The following is a 16248-nucleotide window of genomic DNA, read 5'->3' as shown; positions in this document are numbered from 1 at the left end:
CCTGTGCAGGCTGGAGCTCCCTTGGTCTCCCCAGAGCCCAGCACAGGGCAACAAGAGCCACTCTGAACACACGGGGGAAGCACAACAGCTGAGGAAGCTGAGGAGGGATTTTTGCCAGGGATCTTCACAGAGAGAAGTAATACACTCAAATCCTGAATTCTTTAATACCAAAAGCCTTAGAAAGATGCTCAGAAAGAGGAGTGCTGTTGAAATTCAATTTGGAAGTCAAAAAGGGAATCAATGCGGATGAAAATGCAACACCAGAAAATCTCTGGCTTGGACTAAATTAAGGGGAATGGCTGAAAGGGAGCAGAGCATCAGCCACAGGGACCTTGTTGAGCTTGAACAGAAACCTCATGAAGTTTGGTACAGAGCAGGACAGAGGTTTGCATGCAGGCAGAGTAAGGTGCTCAGCACAGGCTCTCTCATGGGCTGCTCTCCATGTTGGAGAGGGATCCAGGTAAATGGCTATTTAAATGCTGGCAAAATCCATAAGCTTGACTGTGCTTCTCCAGCCTCTAACACTCTGGTTTCCAACTCTACAAAGCAGGGACTATCCCCCACCAAGCAATCCCTCTCCTCCCTCCCCTCCTATCCCCACACTCAGGGTGCCTGGTCCATGTTCTGGCCCCACACAGTCAGTCAAGGCAAGCTCACACCATGCAGGAGATGAGGGCAAATTCTCCATGGGCTGCACATACTGAGCCCCAGGCAGTGGGGATGTGATGTCTGCATTAGGCTCTCTGTGCAGCTGCTACAATATTTTTCTTTTCACTTTTTACTTTTGTTTTTAAGTTCCTGGTGTTAAGGGTATATAAAAACAATAGGGACTTTTATCTTAAGAGATCATCTGAAAGCAACTTCATCCTCCCTGAAAAAGGATCGAGGATGAGAAATATTTTCTAAAAATTCCCCTAAATGAGAACTGAGGCTTTTGTGGGATTCCCAGGTAAATGACAGAGCTGCACTGCTGTGCAGAGAGAGGCTTTCCAAAGTGCTTAATCACACTGCAATTTCTGAGTCAGGAATCAAGACCAGAATTAGCATCTGGATTTCATCTCCTCTCCAAAATGAGCAGGACTGCTGAAATGGAGCCAGATTGTACTTTCCTGTGAAGTCAACAGGCCCCACCTCTGCCTAAGCCTGCAGCCCTTCCTGAGAAATGAAGCATCCACAAAGCACCCCCACTGGAGTCCTGCACTTTCCCACCATTTCTCTGGAATCCAGTGACATCCATCAGCTTCAGAGTGCTGAAAGGGAGAGCAAGGGAGGACATGTGCAGCTTTTGCAGGAAGGATAGGAAGGGAGCAAGATGTGCCTCTGGGAAGCCACAAGCTGCTGAAGAGATTCCCTCACACCTGGCTCAGGCTCTGCCCTCATGAATCCCACCTTAAACACAGCCTAAGAACTCTGCACTGCTGCCCTCTCCCTGCTGCACCTCCAGCTCTTTGGGAAGGATAAGTTCCTGGGAACAGAAGCCAGATGTGTGAGTGCTGCAGGTCAAGAAGGGAGCCAGCACTCAGGGAAAACCAGAGCAAGCTCAGCTTCTTTGCAAGGGAATGGGGGATGAGCAGGTTCTTTACTGCCCTAATCAACCTCATGCACTTCCCAAGCAAAGCCTCAGAGACGCTGGCAGAAGCATAAACCCAGCTCCATAAACAGCCTTACCATGTCCTGGTACAAAAAAATGAAGGCCAATGGTACTGTGCAACTACAGATGTAGGCTCTAGCTCTGTCTTTGTTCCAGGGATAACAGCATTGCTTCACAATAACTTCCTTTCCTCCTGAATGGCCCTGGGAGCTCATGGGAGGTAACCCTTTCCTTGTGCAAGAGCACAAGAAACTGTTTGCTTTCTTCCCTAGAAAGTGGAAGAGCAGCATGCAGGAAAAGAGAAAATCAGTCTTGTAGAGTTTGTTTTCTGTACTTTTCTTTTCCCCTGCTTATCTTTCACTGCTGTTTTTCTTTGGAAATTCCCTGGTATTCAAATATGGTGTTTCCAGGCTGTTGCACAATTCCCTTTGGAGCTGTTGTCTCACTTCTCATTAGCCACTTTCCCACACTGTGATCATTGTAAATGTCTCCTTCCTCCCTTCAAAATTTTACACTCTTTCCTCTAGGGACACGCTGATATTATAGTCCCAAAATTTACTCAGCTGGAGCATGGGGTAGAAAATGCAAGAAGTCAAATTCTGATCATTCATGAGCATGAACAATGGGAATGGAAAAAAATCCCTGCTTTCCCACATTCAGAATTTGAATACTCATCTTCTTCAGTGTTAAATATATAGTGTAAGAACACCTGAGCTGAGATGCCTGAGTAGTACATATTTTTATTTCAACAGCAAATAAGCTATTTTCAGAATTTCATGCATATCCTCCCCTTCTTTTCTACCTTGAATATTTAATTTTAAGACCTTTCTTTGTCCAACAGCTGGTTAAGTTCCTTCTCATATTGAAGTAAGACATTTTCAGCTTATCAGATGGAAAATGCAAGGAAGTTATTGTTAGCAATGCATTCTAGTTCTCAGCCATAACGTGGTCCTTTCCAGATCATGTGGCAGTAGCTGTACCAGCACAGTACATCTCACAAACCTGCTCTGGATCCAAACCCTAAGCCAGTACAGTAATTTCCACAGAAACCATCAGAAGAGAGGCAGTTGCATGAGGAAAAAGGTTGACTTAAGAAAACCTTGAGGATTTGTGAGGGGTTGTCTGGGGTTGGGTTTGGTTTGGTTTTTTTACTGTTTGTATTTTTGGGGGTTGCTGGTTTTGATTTGGGGTTGTTTTGGTTTGGTTTGGGGTTTTTTTGGGTTTTGTGATTTTTCAAAAAAAGCAGAGCTGCTGGTCTCCATACCAAAGGGCAGATGGAAGGAGCAGCATTTAACCAAAAGAAACAGTTTCTACATGGTACACCAGGGTCAATGTAGAAAGGACAAAATAAATAATGAACACAGAAACATCTGGGGTTTGTCTGCAACAGATTAAAGGACTTCCAGCAGTGACTGGACAGAGTGTCCTAGTTTAATGAAATTTAAATTAACTTGAAAGCTTTTGGAACACAGAAACTGGATCACAATGTGCATCTCCAGAGCTCCATGCTAGCAGGGAGAATGGAAAAGGGTCCTTCAGCCACACACCATCTTCTCTGAAATTCAGGAAACCAAAACCTAGCTCCAGGTGCCACAGCCACGAGGCTGATGGCATCTTGGCTTCCCTTCTGGCCCTCTTCTCCTTTCTGTCTGCAACAGCAATTTTCACAGTGCTTCCACTTTCACTGCTAGTTCAGGCAGAGTCTTTTGGATGCTGCTCATAAGCAGGGACCAAACTTTCTGTCACTTCAGGCCCCTGGATGAGTTACAGAAATCCACAGCTCTGCTAGCAGGTGACTGCAGGTATTTCCATCACATTATCCCATCAGCATCTATCCTCCTGCCTGCTGCTTTCTTCTCTGAGATCTGCTTCCTGCCCACACAGCTTTCCCAGCTGGCAGTTCCTGGTGCAGCCTCTTGGGTGCTGAACAGCCATAAAGCATTCCACACCCAAGCCACGTGGAATTCATAATCAGGTACAGAAATCCTCTGGGCGCCCAAGAGCATGGACAGTGCCTTATTACTGAAACTTCACCCCTGTCCTTTCTGGGACAGTTGGTGCCTGGGGCTGCTCTCTCCCTGACAGTTCCCTCCTGACATGGCCATGCCTCCACCACAGGGACAATTCTTTTCTTGGGCAGCTCTGCTCAGCATCTATCACCTCCTGGAATGGGAAAACCTCATCCTTCCAATAAAGCAGCCATCACCAAGGCCTAAAAAAAAAATTTTTCCAGACTCAACCCTCAGTAGGCCCTTGGCTCCTGCCAAAAGGAACCAGCACTTCTTCCTTCCTTTACCTAGTCCCATTTCCCACTGCCTGGGACAAGTGAAAGCCAGCTCTTGAATGTCAGTCTCTGTTTCATGTCCAGTGCCAAAATGGTGCCACATCTCAGTCTTGGAGCCAACCTGGACTTCCCCTCTTCTCCCTCCTCCCCAAGGTCTGACACTTGCTGCAGAATCAAGGGCAGATCTGCGCTGGTTTCCAGAAAACTGCCAAGCCTGGACTCTTAGCAGACTGTACAGGTTTTATATTGCCTTGCCTGACATGAAATTCAGTCAGTCTGAACAGAGTTGGACACACACATAAACACACTCATCACACACAAGATTACCCAACACCATATTTTGGAGGCTTGTTTATTCAAGATTAACCAGATAGCCGTTTTGAAACATAAACACAATAAATACAAAAGTGTTTATATTGAGAAAATGTTCCTACTCTCCATCTATTGTTTAGAAAGCAAAAAAAATTCTAAAACCCCCTGAAACAGTTCAATGTTCAAATGTAATATGTCTGTATAATGTGTATGTGTGTATATATAATGACTATATATATTTAATATGTCTATATAATGTCTGTATATATATATATACAGACTTTATATACATTTATATATATATATATATTAGTCTGTATATATATGTCTATATAATGTCTGTATATATATAACATATATATGCCTGTATATATGTCTGTAATAATGCCTATGCAGCACAAATCTGTCCTGGTTTCAGGGTCACAGATATTGTTTCATCTAAAGAAAATTTGTCTCATTTGCTTACATTTTCATCCTTCCTAAACAATAGGCTTAGATGTTGACTATATTTATTTTAGAACAAAAAACCAGGCAGGTGGGTAAAACTGAGAGCTCCACAGCTCCTGTCTCTGACAGCAGCCAGCCTGGATGCCCAAGGAAGATTACAGCAGGAAGAGTACAACTATAAATGTGAAGTGATTCTTCCCTAAATGATCTCTCAGCCTCCAAATACTTGAAATTCAGAAACTTCCTGAGACACAAGTGCCTCTTTGTATCTGGTAGCCCTTGATAATTTAGTTTAATGGATTTTTCCAATGTCATCCAGCTTCTGATTTACAGGATAATAGAAGTTTTCAGAGGAAAACACATCTTCACTGTGCTGCTTCCCTTCAGGCTCATCACTCTTGATCCCCCAGACTGCTGTTCCTCCAGCTGTGCAGTAACAGTGGTGAGTCTCTGCTTTAGAAAAACAGGACTTGCCAGCTCTGTCTGACCCAAGGAAACACTGTCACTGCACCCCTGGAGAGGACTCAGTGCTGCCTGGCCTGTCACCTACTGCTGCCCCTCCAGTGAGCCCAGAGCACTGAGGTGACCTGGAAAGAGCCGCTCTCAAAGCAGCAGCTTCTGCAACCCACTGTGAATTGTGTCCCCTTTGCCACCCTCCTGACTGCAGCACCTGGAGCCATGGAGTTGCAGGAATACATGCAACAAGCCAGACTAAAGGCTTTGGGAACATTACCCTAAATGAGCAATCAGAGGGAAAGAAACCCACTAAGTCTGAGTGTGAGAGAGCTGCCTGTCCTCTGACCCTTTGGGCAACTGAGCCAACTTCTCAGGGCTTTTCTGAAAAAACAGGCTGAAGTGCAGTCACAGCACAGCAGGAGTCCTAGAATGTGAGCTATAAAGGGATTCATAACAAGAAAGAAAAAGGGAGATTTAAGTAACTTCTTACTCTTTAAAAAAGCCACAGGCTTTATCCATTTAGCCACAACCCTGCACCTACAGCCAATGTTTATCTCGTGCCTCATGGATGTGTTGGACAGTTAAACAGGATCTCGTGATAAATGCAAATACGTTGTGACAGAGGAGTTCAAGATAAACCCAAAACCACCTCGAATCATAGCTTACAAATTATAAACTTCATTTCCCACGACCCACTAGAAACCCAAAAGCAAGTTCCTATCCTGGCTGTATTTATGCTGACACATGAAGTCACCTGAGATTCAAGGTTTAACTGTCAAAGCAACAATCACAATACAGGCAGTAACAACTCTCTGAGAACATGTGGTTCAAATCATTTCCAACAGAGAACATGACAGAGTAATACTTACATCAGACTACAGTTAAGAGCTCTTCTCCATAATAGCCAGTTTCCACATGAAATTAAAGATAGAACTTGCTTTGGAGTCCAAGCAGTTCCATTAGAGACTCCCCAGTGACTCAGCAAAGTGAGTCACTTTGCTGAGGATTTATGGAGACTACTTGCTGCAGAGGACAGGTGTCTACATTTCTGAAACTAACAGTACCCCACTGTCACTGTCATTAACAAGGCTGGATGTTGGAAGTAGCCCTCAGGCACCTCCTTGCTCCAAGCTGATGCCTGCTCCTCTGTGACAGCACAGCAGGAATTCTCATCCGGCAAATATAGCTCATGTGAGAGAACCAAAGTTTTGTTCTTCTTGAGGTTGTGATTTGACATTTCTGATCAGCCATATAATGTTGGTAAAGTAAAATGATGTAAAAGTTGGTGTTTAGCCATTTCCTTTTACTAGAAGTAAGAGAAATGTCAAATCCAAACACTCAGAGAACAGCAAGAGAGCAGTATGAAATGGACAGCAATAGGCAGGTAATTGCACAGCTGCAGCTCAGTGATGGTAGGGAAGTAACGTGAACGCCTAGAGGTTAAACTATCATGGACAGGAAGTAAGGAAGTATGAAGCTGGAATCTCTCAGCATGCAAGAAATATGAGATATGAATTCTAAGGGTCGAAAAACTGAACACATTTCTGGGAAATAGAGAAGAGTTTTTTTAAAAAAGATACAGTCTTGGAAACAAAGTTCATTAGTGAAACCAGGAACTCTGCCCTCTCCCTGGACCTCTGCACAATTCTAAACACAATTTGATAGTAGGTCCTTTAGAAGGATGCAATGAACTTAATCTCTATTTACATAGGAGCGTAGCTCTGTCCCAAGAAAAATAAGTGTGTGCTGAGGGTGATTGTGTTAACCCTGGCTGTGCTAAGGAAAAGTTCATGGCATGGTTCTTTTCCTCTCTGGCAGTGACAGCCCCAGTGCTTTCAGCATGAGTGGATGCCCCGCTGAGGGCTGCTGTGCAGAACCTCTGCTTCTGTTCCCTCCTGGTGTGGAACAGAAGGAGTGCCTGGATGGGGCTGGTGTGGGCACCACCCCCACTGAGCCCAGCAAATACAGCTCAGACAGAGGCAGAGGGGAGCAAGGCTCAGGCTGAAAAGCAGTGCTGGGTTAATGGCTGGACCTGATGATTTTAAAACCTTTTCCATTTTCATGACTCTGTGACCTCAATGTGTCTGCCTAAGAGCCACTAGACCCCATCCCTCACCTACCCCTAAGATGTCCCTTATCCATGGGGCACTCCAGTCCCCAGTCAAAGGATCACCCAAGTAAAAGCCCTCATTTTATTGTGGTATCACCTCTGAACTCCCCTCCTGCCATATGCCTCGATTTCTCATTGCCACAGCCATAATCTTGACTCTGAACCCTGACTGGGCTCTAAGCCAGGACCACAGCCACACTCCCAGGGCACATGGTGAACCCTATCAACAGTCTTCCCACTGTTTTGACAACCCCTCTTGAGTGTCCCCATCTCACTCCACAAGTAGATTTCTCTTTCTTTGTTCCTAACTCTTAACTCCATGCCTGTACTGAGACTTACACAGTGGGATTCACTGCAAAACTTGGGAAGGTGGGAAGGTTTAGGTGGGAATAGACCCAACTGTGCCCAGTGGCAGAGCTACTGCTGTTGTCCGGTGATGCTTTGATGAGCACACTGTCCTATCAGGTGGGCTGAATTTTGAGAAACATCTGTGCAGGATCCATCAGTGCCTCAGGGCATTTGGAAACTAATACACAATTTAGTGAATAGATTGGGAGATGAGGACACCTACAGGAAAAAGGATCTTCCCCAGGCTGTTCCTGAAGCATTGCTTCAAAAACAGTCTTGACATGACATCATGTTTTGTGCTACACAAAACAGCTGATAGATCTGGAGATGACTGACAGGGCTCCAGGTTCAGCAATAGCTCTGCTGGCATTGATAGAGGTGATTTTTAAACCCCTGGAGCTGACAAACACTCAGAAATTTCTGGGTTTTTCTGCTTATGAGTTTCAATGACTTTCAGCTAACATCACTTTAGATACCATAAGGTTGCCAATGTCTTTTTCTCCTCTGTTGTGGCTTGTTCAGCAACTCCTAAACTTCTGAACGTGAAGGATATAGGAACAGGATATGGGGGCATAAGGTACCTGCCACACAATCTGAACTCTATCCTTGAATGACAGCCCAGTCCAGGCACAATTCCTACTCTCAGTCAGTCTCTGAGCTCTCTAGAACAGGAACTGTTGATAGTTAAGCCACATACTTATATAGCACAACAGAAATAACCCCACACATGGCACTTGTCTGAATCCCTTCCTCTTTGTGCAATAAACTGTATTTCATTTTACCCAACAGCAATCCTACAAATCACATTCATTTCCCACCATGGCAGCAATAAAAATTTATATTTCCCCTAAGGCAAATATTTTACTTACTCTCCAAACTTGCATGATTTACGGGCACCTATTGTGAAATTTGCTATTCAATATTTCATATTTAGAAGCAAGATTATAAAGTTTTATTATTTTGGAGAACACAACAATGTGGTGTTCTGTTTTTTATGGTATTCCTGTAAACCCTTATGTACTATCCAGCACTAGATAAGATCCCACTGTCCTCCCTACAGGTATTACAGGCTGACACACAATGAAGGACTGTAGGGTTGATTTTAAACCCAATCTCATGATACAAAATAAACTTCAACCCAGGAAATCTGGCAACTGAGAATTTCACATGCATAGGATGAATTGTAGGTTGGTAATCTATCTGCTGTGTGTCCTGCTGTCACACACAGCTGGCATGAGCCTGGAGCCCCTGCACACAGTTTGCTTTAGGTTGGCTCTAACATCCCAGGGAGAAGAGCAATAGGGCCTGTCCTACTGGGTCCCAAATTTTAATTCTGGGCCCATTCTCAGTTCTGTTCAGTACTGCTGGAAATACACCAAGAAATCTGCTTCAGGATGAGAACAGGCTGTTCAAGACAGTTTCTCTCATTTCAACATTTCAAATGCTTTTGAACACTTGGCTTGGCATCCAAAGCAGAAACTCTTAATTCCACCCCTAATTCCATCCCCTGTATCACTGGGAGATTTTATCATGACAAATTTGGTTACAGAATTAGGCACTTGGAATGAGAAATAAAATTAAAGAAGCAAATATTGGTTTGTGGTAAATCTGTTGCATTCAAAATGGTGTTACATTAGAAAAGCAATTTCAGCTCTTGTACTGCAAGGAAACAAATTCATTTTCCATCTTCAAGGAACAAGAAAGTGCCAGCTTCTGAGAAGTTAAAAATCATATCAATCCAAACTATATTAAAAAGTGTGTTTGACTAAATACAAATGTCAATACCATGTCTGTAAGCATCTTCATGAATACCTGTGGCTTCCCACATTGTTAAGCCAAATTAAAAAAAGAAGGTAGACAATAAATGCGAGTAAAAGATTTGAAAGGTGAATCTACACCAGAAGTTGTTCAGTATTCACAGAAGTATCTTACATGAGCCCCTACTTTCTGCCTCAGGAGATCTTATGTATTTGTTCTTTTTTATAGTCTTTTCTGAGGTCCTGTGACTGATCCTCCTTCATGGCTCCATGCAGTTCCCTATTCATGCACACTTCATTATGCTTGTCAGGCTGAAGCAGCCAATATTCAAGGCTTTCAAGTTTCACCTCCTGGTCACTCACCCCAGCAATCTACATTGATTTCTTGACTGCCAGGAACTAAAAACAACAAGCTCTGAGAGCAAATTATTCACATGGGTAGAAGGCTACAGAATCAGAAAGGATAAAGATGAAAGCCAGTTGGCAGACAGCCATTAGTGGGAGAGACATTCTGCTTCCAAAATATGGCATTCAAAAGGAAAGCAAAGATTATTAAAGGTATCATTAAACTGATTCCGTGCTCTTTAAGGGTGGCAGTATCTGGTTTTAACTGGAAGGATAAAAATAACATGAAATACTGTATCAGTTACAAAACCAACCAGCTACAGCTTATTCCATTCATATTATAGCTCTGAACTGCCTCCCTTCCTAAGGCTATTATTTCTTCTTTATTATATTTCATTTTATTAAGCACCTTAGAGCTGTATTTACTTGGGTTTTTTGAGTACTGAGGTTGTAAAAGGACCTGGATGCCTGGACAAACCAAGGACCTCTTGCCATGGTGACAGCTCAGCAGGTTCCTTGGGAATAGTCACCTACCACAAATCTTGTAGCTAGAGAAGCTGCCTTTCAGGGACTCAGAAAGGGTGACACACTCACAGGTACCCAGCACTGTGGAGCAAGGACTATCACTGTCCCTCTGCAGCAGGACAGATGCTTTTCCACCACACTGGTGGATATCCTGCAGCTGGGAAAACAATGGAAATGTGTAGGAACACAAAGAGGTCTGTGCTCTAAGTGAGAACAGGAATTACCTGCCGAATAAAGATTCTCTCTGGAAGGCCCAGATTGCACAGCTGGAAATGCATAGGATTTAGAGGCTGATTCAGGGCTCTGCAGCAAATTCCAGAGACAGAGGAACATTTAATCAGAGCCCACTCCTCCCCTCAGGCTGTGTGGAGCACTGTGCACACCCAGGGTAGGATGCAGGTGCAGCCAATGCAGCCCCCTCCTGCACAGTGCCCTTTTCTACAGCCCCAGGAGCTGAACTGCAGCTCATCAGGAGAAGGTGACTTTGCTGTCAGTGGCACTTTGCAGAAATCTGGTGAGCTGAGAAACAGGAACATCAATTTGGCAAAGTATAAATAGCAAGCAGAGCTCCTACTGCATGCTTCAAGTATTAGTTAAAGCTGAGCAATTCATCCTTATCTTGCTGCAACAAGATCTTGTTTAAGAAACAGGCAAATTTCTGGAAATGAAAGCAGTTATCAGCTTGAAGCACTATTTCCTTCAAAATCAACAGGAAAAGCTTCTCAGAAATGGCACAAAGCATTTTCTTGCCCAGGCTAATCTTACTTAAAAATAGATTATGGACCACCAGTAACTAGAATGGAAAATGGAACCTTAAGAGTGGTTTTACTTTTCAAAGCTCAATCCCAGACCTCAACCTCAATAATAAAAAAGCAAAACTCAGTGATGGTCACCATATGCAGCTTCCTCAGGCTCTCGATCCAAGAGTTGCTTTATCCCCCTGCATAATGCATTATGTTCACACACTCTGCCACCAGTACTCATATGTTATCCCAAGTGTTGAAATACTGAGATTACTTATGCCTCAAGCTCCTGGATTCATGTGATTATGCAAGAAATCCAATTTTAATTAAAACCAAATTTCTAGTGCTTCACATGGAGAAGAAAATCTTCCAAATGGGACTGCAAAAGTTTCAAAACTCCACGTACCCATAAACAGGCACAAAAGACACTACTTATTAAATCAGACTATTCTTAAGGTACTCACTCACTAGACTGTGGGAGGCAAGCAGGAGCTGGAACTCCTGATACCAGGCTGCCATGCAATATCTTAAGCAATTTCTGCCTGCAGAAACCAGGCAAAAATATAACAAATTTGTAGAAATCATTAGGAAAAATGACAATGGATGTCCAAGGAGCTGCACACCCTCAAACTGGGGGAGATGGGGATGCCTCATCCTGCAATGTTTCAATGCTGCTAACATTTCCTTCAGAGGAGAAGCCATCACAGGCACAGGGTGAGTTAATGTTTTCTCAGACTACACATGAATCTCATCTCCAGCCATGTGGAACTCTGACTGACAGTCTTAGCAGGCCTGTGCATGTCAGGAACAGTATAAAGTTGGTGTCTGCATGAACTGAACAGCTTTGGAGGCAGAAGTTACTTTAGTTGGGCTAGACATAATGACAGTTCTGAAAATTCCCCTTTTCTCCCCACCTATATGAATCCAGGTCCTGTTCCAGATGATTTCTCATTAACTGGTAGTCTGGTTTTGTTCCCATCACAGCTGAACACCCTGGATGTTTTCTAATCATTTTACCCATCCCTGACATATCAACACCCAAACAATTCTCCAGCCGAAAAACCACATTTGACAGATCTCCCCTGTTAGAACACTCTAACCTGTACTTACAGGAAGAGACTAAATTATTCCAGCAAAAGCAACAAGGTCTGACTATATTATCAGATGTCTATGCTATTTCTCTAAATTAGATTATTTCTAATTTGCCTTTTCCTTTCATTAATGAGCAAAACCAGGTTACAGTTACACTCACGTGTTCCCAGCTTGGACTTGTTTGCTGCATCTGAGTCAGACTTGAAGAGAAGCTGGAGAGCCCCAAAGCTCCTGTTTCTCCCTCTGATGTTCACCAGCTCTAGAAAAGATGGCATCTCTCACTACAAACACTTCATTTTGAAGGGGAAAAGTCACTTCCTAAAGCCTTGATATAACACTCCTGAACCCAAACTTCTCATCAATGTCTGTGGATGGTGCACTGGATGCCCCATATGGGTTAATTCAAAGGTTTTTAGTATTGCTTTCAGAAAAAAAGGCTGTGTGAGCTCCAGAGCCAGCACTGTGAGCACCAGAACCACACAGTCTGGTTCTTTACTTGTCCCAAATGTTTAACCTGAGCATCAGCAACAGTGCAAACTGGCATTGCAGGATTTAGAGACTCTTTTCTTCATGGATTTTTCTGGTAACTGAGTGTTGCATTAACTCAATATTCTATGCACAAATTTAGTTATTCATCTTTATGACAATTGCATTAACCTAATTACCTCTGTGCAGTTTGATTGATGCTCTAGTGATTACACCAAGGTGACAAAATGTGAGGCTACCCAGGAGAGCTCTTGGTATGGCTGGTTAGTCACTTCTTTGGCTGTCAGAAACCTCTAACACTGAATGATAAAAACATAAAACCCAAAAGCCCAAAACCACAGAATCCATACTTGCAGAAAACAGCTCACCCTCCAACTCCCTCAGGAATTATTCTCTCAGGAAAAACATACCAACAACAGAAAGAAGCCTTTCTTGTTGCTGTGGCTTCAAGGTAGCTAAAATTTGGGAGGAAGGGAAAAAGGGAACCTAGATAAGTGGCATATCAGAGGAAACTTGGGTAAAGTGACTTTTCTGGACTTTGGTCTTCACATCTGCAAAATGGGAAAAAAAATACATCTACAATCTTGATATAGACATGTGAAAATGCTCTGTGTAAGGGGGATAATGAACCTAGAGCATCGATTTCAGCAGGCTCCAGAGCACACCAAACTGTCCTTCCACAGTTCTCCTCAGCAGCCCCATTACAGTTCTCCCATGAAGCTCTGTTTGAGCAGGCATCACTCACCCTTCCCCACAGAGCACATCCAGTGTTGTGCTTCCACATTTTCACCCAATTCTTTATTTCCTCTTGCATTCTTTCTCCAGTCCTATCACCTGTGGCATTCACATTCTCTGAAATGAGAGAGACATAATTCTCTCTCTCAGGGTTTTTTTCCTGGAGAAGCACAGAGAGAAGAAGAGAAAAACAATTCTTATCTCTACCCGCTGCTCCTGTTGTTTTGCACATGTAGAATGTGTAAGGAAGATTGTTTACCTGAAGGAATTTGTCAATTGGATTCTGCTGAAGATTGTTTTGTTTCCTTGGCAATTACTGAAAGCTGTGTCCTGGCTAGAGACAGTCACGAGTTTTCTCTAATATATTTTAGTATTCTTTAGTATTCTTTGTAGTGTAGTATCTCTTTAATATAGTACAGTATAATGTAATATAGTATAGATTAATAAAGCAATTGTTCAGCCTTCTGAATCAATGGAGTCAGATACCAATCATTCCTCACGTCAGAGATTCCCTGTTCCACTATAATCACCCACTGAAAACACTCCAGCTCTATGTTTCCTTAATTCCTAACACTCACACGTAGAACTTTCACAGCCAAGTAAACACACCGTAGAATCCTTGCCATCAAGTCCCAGCAGTTTTTCTGGAGCTAAAACAGCTCGTTATCCCCACCTGGAGGATGGACACACCCCTGGAGGAGTGGCGAGCTTTCACTCACAGCCAGTCTGTGTCTACAAAGGGACATGTAGGACACGGCAGGAATCCCAAGAGGACACATCACACCCAGCACAGGACACGTCAAAAATGCGTATTTAATGACTGGCTTTTTGCAAATATTAAAATGAATATTATATGTGCTATGTTAGAAAGTTATGCTGTATTAATTTTCTTAAGTAGTGTGTTAAATATAGTTTTATTTTAACAAAATGTTAAAATAGAAAGTATGCTATGTAAGATGCTTTTTTAAAGAGAGGACTCACACTAAGGCAGCAGCCACAGGACACCTGAATCTTTCAGAGAAAGAGAATTTATTGCTCTCTTATCGAGTTCTTCCCACCTCACTCAGCCCTGAGGAGCCGTCAGGATTCAGAGGAAGAAGCTGACACTGCCCAGACAGAATCCTGGGTTTGAATGGAATTTCTGCATCATGGATGAGGTGTGTGAATATGCAACAGGCTGTTGCTTGTAAGGGTTAATCCTCTGTTAATGTGGGTCCTTTTTTGGGCTTATTTTACCCAGAAAGAGGTACCCGGACTGTCTGTAACTCTTTGCTTCTATTGTCTCATATTGTCCTAAATCCTAATTGTCCAAATTTTTATTACTCTAATTATATTACTATTTTTCTAACCATTTTATTACTATTAAACTTTTAAATTTTTAAAAACAAGTGACTGGCATTTTTCACAACACACACGCACACACACACACACACACACACACACACACACACACACACACACACACACATGAGCACTATAGTTTGGACAGAGCTGTCCTTTTGAGCAGTGAGTGCTGCTGTCAGTGAGGTGTGCCTTTGCCCTTGTTATGGTTTAACATTTAGGGAGGTGACAGAAAGTTTCTAACTCCTAGAAAGTTTGACACACAGCTTTTAAACCTACTTTACCTTTCTCCTAATCCTGTCTCACAGCAAAAAGTAAGCACACTAGTAACTAACCAACACCAAACCCACCACATTCGTTATTACATTAACCAAGAAATCTCAACATTAATAAAATCTCAAGTTAGTGAACCAAAACTGCTACACAAAATTAGTGTTGCTACCCAGTTTCAAAACCACCACAGCCCTCGTGGCTGTTAATTTTCTCACACGGTGCTGATTCCATGGCAGGATCAGCACTCGGGGGCCTTGCCTGCCCCACTGAGCCGGGAGAGGCTGCTCAGGACACCGGGAGTGTTTCACAGATCTCTGGGGATGGCTGTGAAAGAAAGCCCCAAACACTCCCCGAGGGCAGAGAGCCCTGCAGAGGGACCTCAGTAAAGCAAAGGGCTGGGCAATCACCCACCCTATGGAATTTAACAAGAGGGATGGATTCTGCACCTAGGACAGGGCAGTCCTGGCTGTGTGTATGGACTGGGGAATGATAAATGGATGAGATTTGTGCTAACTAAATGTTCCAGATGGCAAGGCAAGATGTACTTGTTACTGTCTGCATGGCAGTTATCTTCCTCAAGTGGGCAGTTTTCCTTATCACTTCCACAATCACTCCTCCCTCTGGAAGGAGACACCTGCTGATAACAGGCTATGGAATGTCCCTGCAGGGCTGATAAGAACTACAGCATCCCACTGGGAGATGTGAGCCCAGGGGGAGGAGCCAAGCATTCCTACCTGGATAGAATCTGGAGATTCTGGAACACCAGCACGGCTTCCCACTGGATTTCCCAGAGGAACAGCAGCTGCCTCTTCTTCCACTGGATCTTCAGAGGAAGACTTCACCCTTTTCTATAGGATCCCTGCTCTAACAGAACCACCCCTGGCACTGCAGGAGGGCTGAGCCACAATTCCAATGGGACTGCTGCCAGCACCCTGACCCACAGGGTGCCAGATTCTACTCTGACTCTGTCAGTGTTGTTCTAGTATACTGCATTGTTTATTTTATCCTTTTATTTTCTTCCCTATTAAAGAACTATTATTTCCTGCTCCCATATTTTTTGCCTGAGAGCCCCTTAATTTAAAATTTATATCAATTTGGAGGGGTGGGGAGGGTTTACACTTTTCATTTCAGGGGAGGCTCCTGCCTTCCTTAGCAGACACCTGTCTTTCCAAACCGAGACACTAAATTGTAGCTCTATCAATATTTCAGAAAATAATTGTTGTAAAATTGAAAAGTAAAAGTATGTGTGATTAGTGTTACAAAGCAGATGGGTTTCTTTGCAGATATCTCATGTGAAAAACAGGATACAGGATGTAGTATTGAGATAAGCAAGATCCCAAAACAGAATGGGCCTTGGGATGAGCTGAGTTGGGATGATTCCAGATTTAGAGTCTAAAGTAGTG

General features: G+C 43.3%; 1 protein-coding gene across 1 annotated transcript in view; it reads right to left on the bottom strand.

The window, feature by feature from the left end:
- GGT5 (gamma-glutamyltransferase 5) overlaps positions 1-12269 on the bottom strand; it is a 33918-nt gene extending 21649 nt beyond the window's left edge. Inside the window, exon 1 of the mRNA XM_050980543.1 lies at positions 12171-12269. The gene's annotated coding sequence lies outside the window, so the exon portion shown is untranslated. The remainder of the gene's footprint in view (positions 1-12170) is intronic.
- Positions 12270-16248: the final 3979 nt, after the last annotated feature.

Source organism: Serinus canaria, chromosome 15, assembly GCF_022539315.1.
Source record: "Serinus canaria isolate serCan28SL12 chromosome 15, serCan2020, whole genome shotgun sequence".
Classification (NCBI taxonomy): Eukaryota; Metazoa; Chordata; class Aves; order Passeriformes; family Fringillidae; genus Serinus; species Serinus canaria.
Note: the sequence above shows the minus strand (reverse complement) of the source record. Positions and strands in the feature narration are given on the sequence as shown.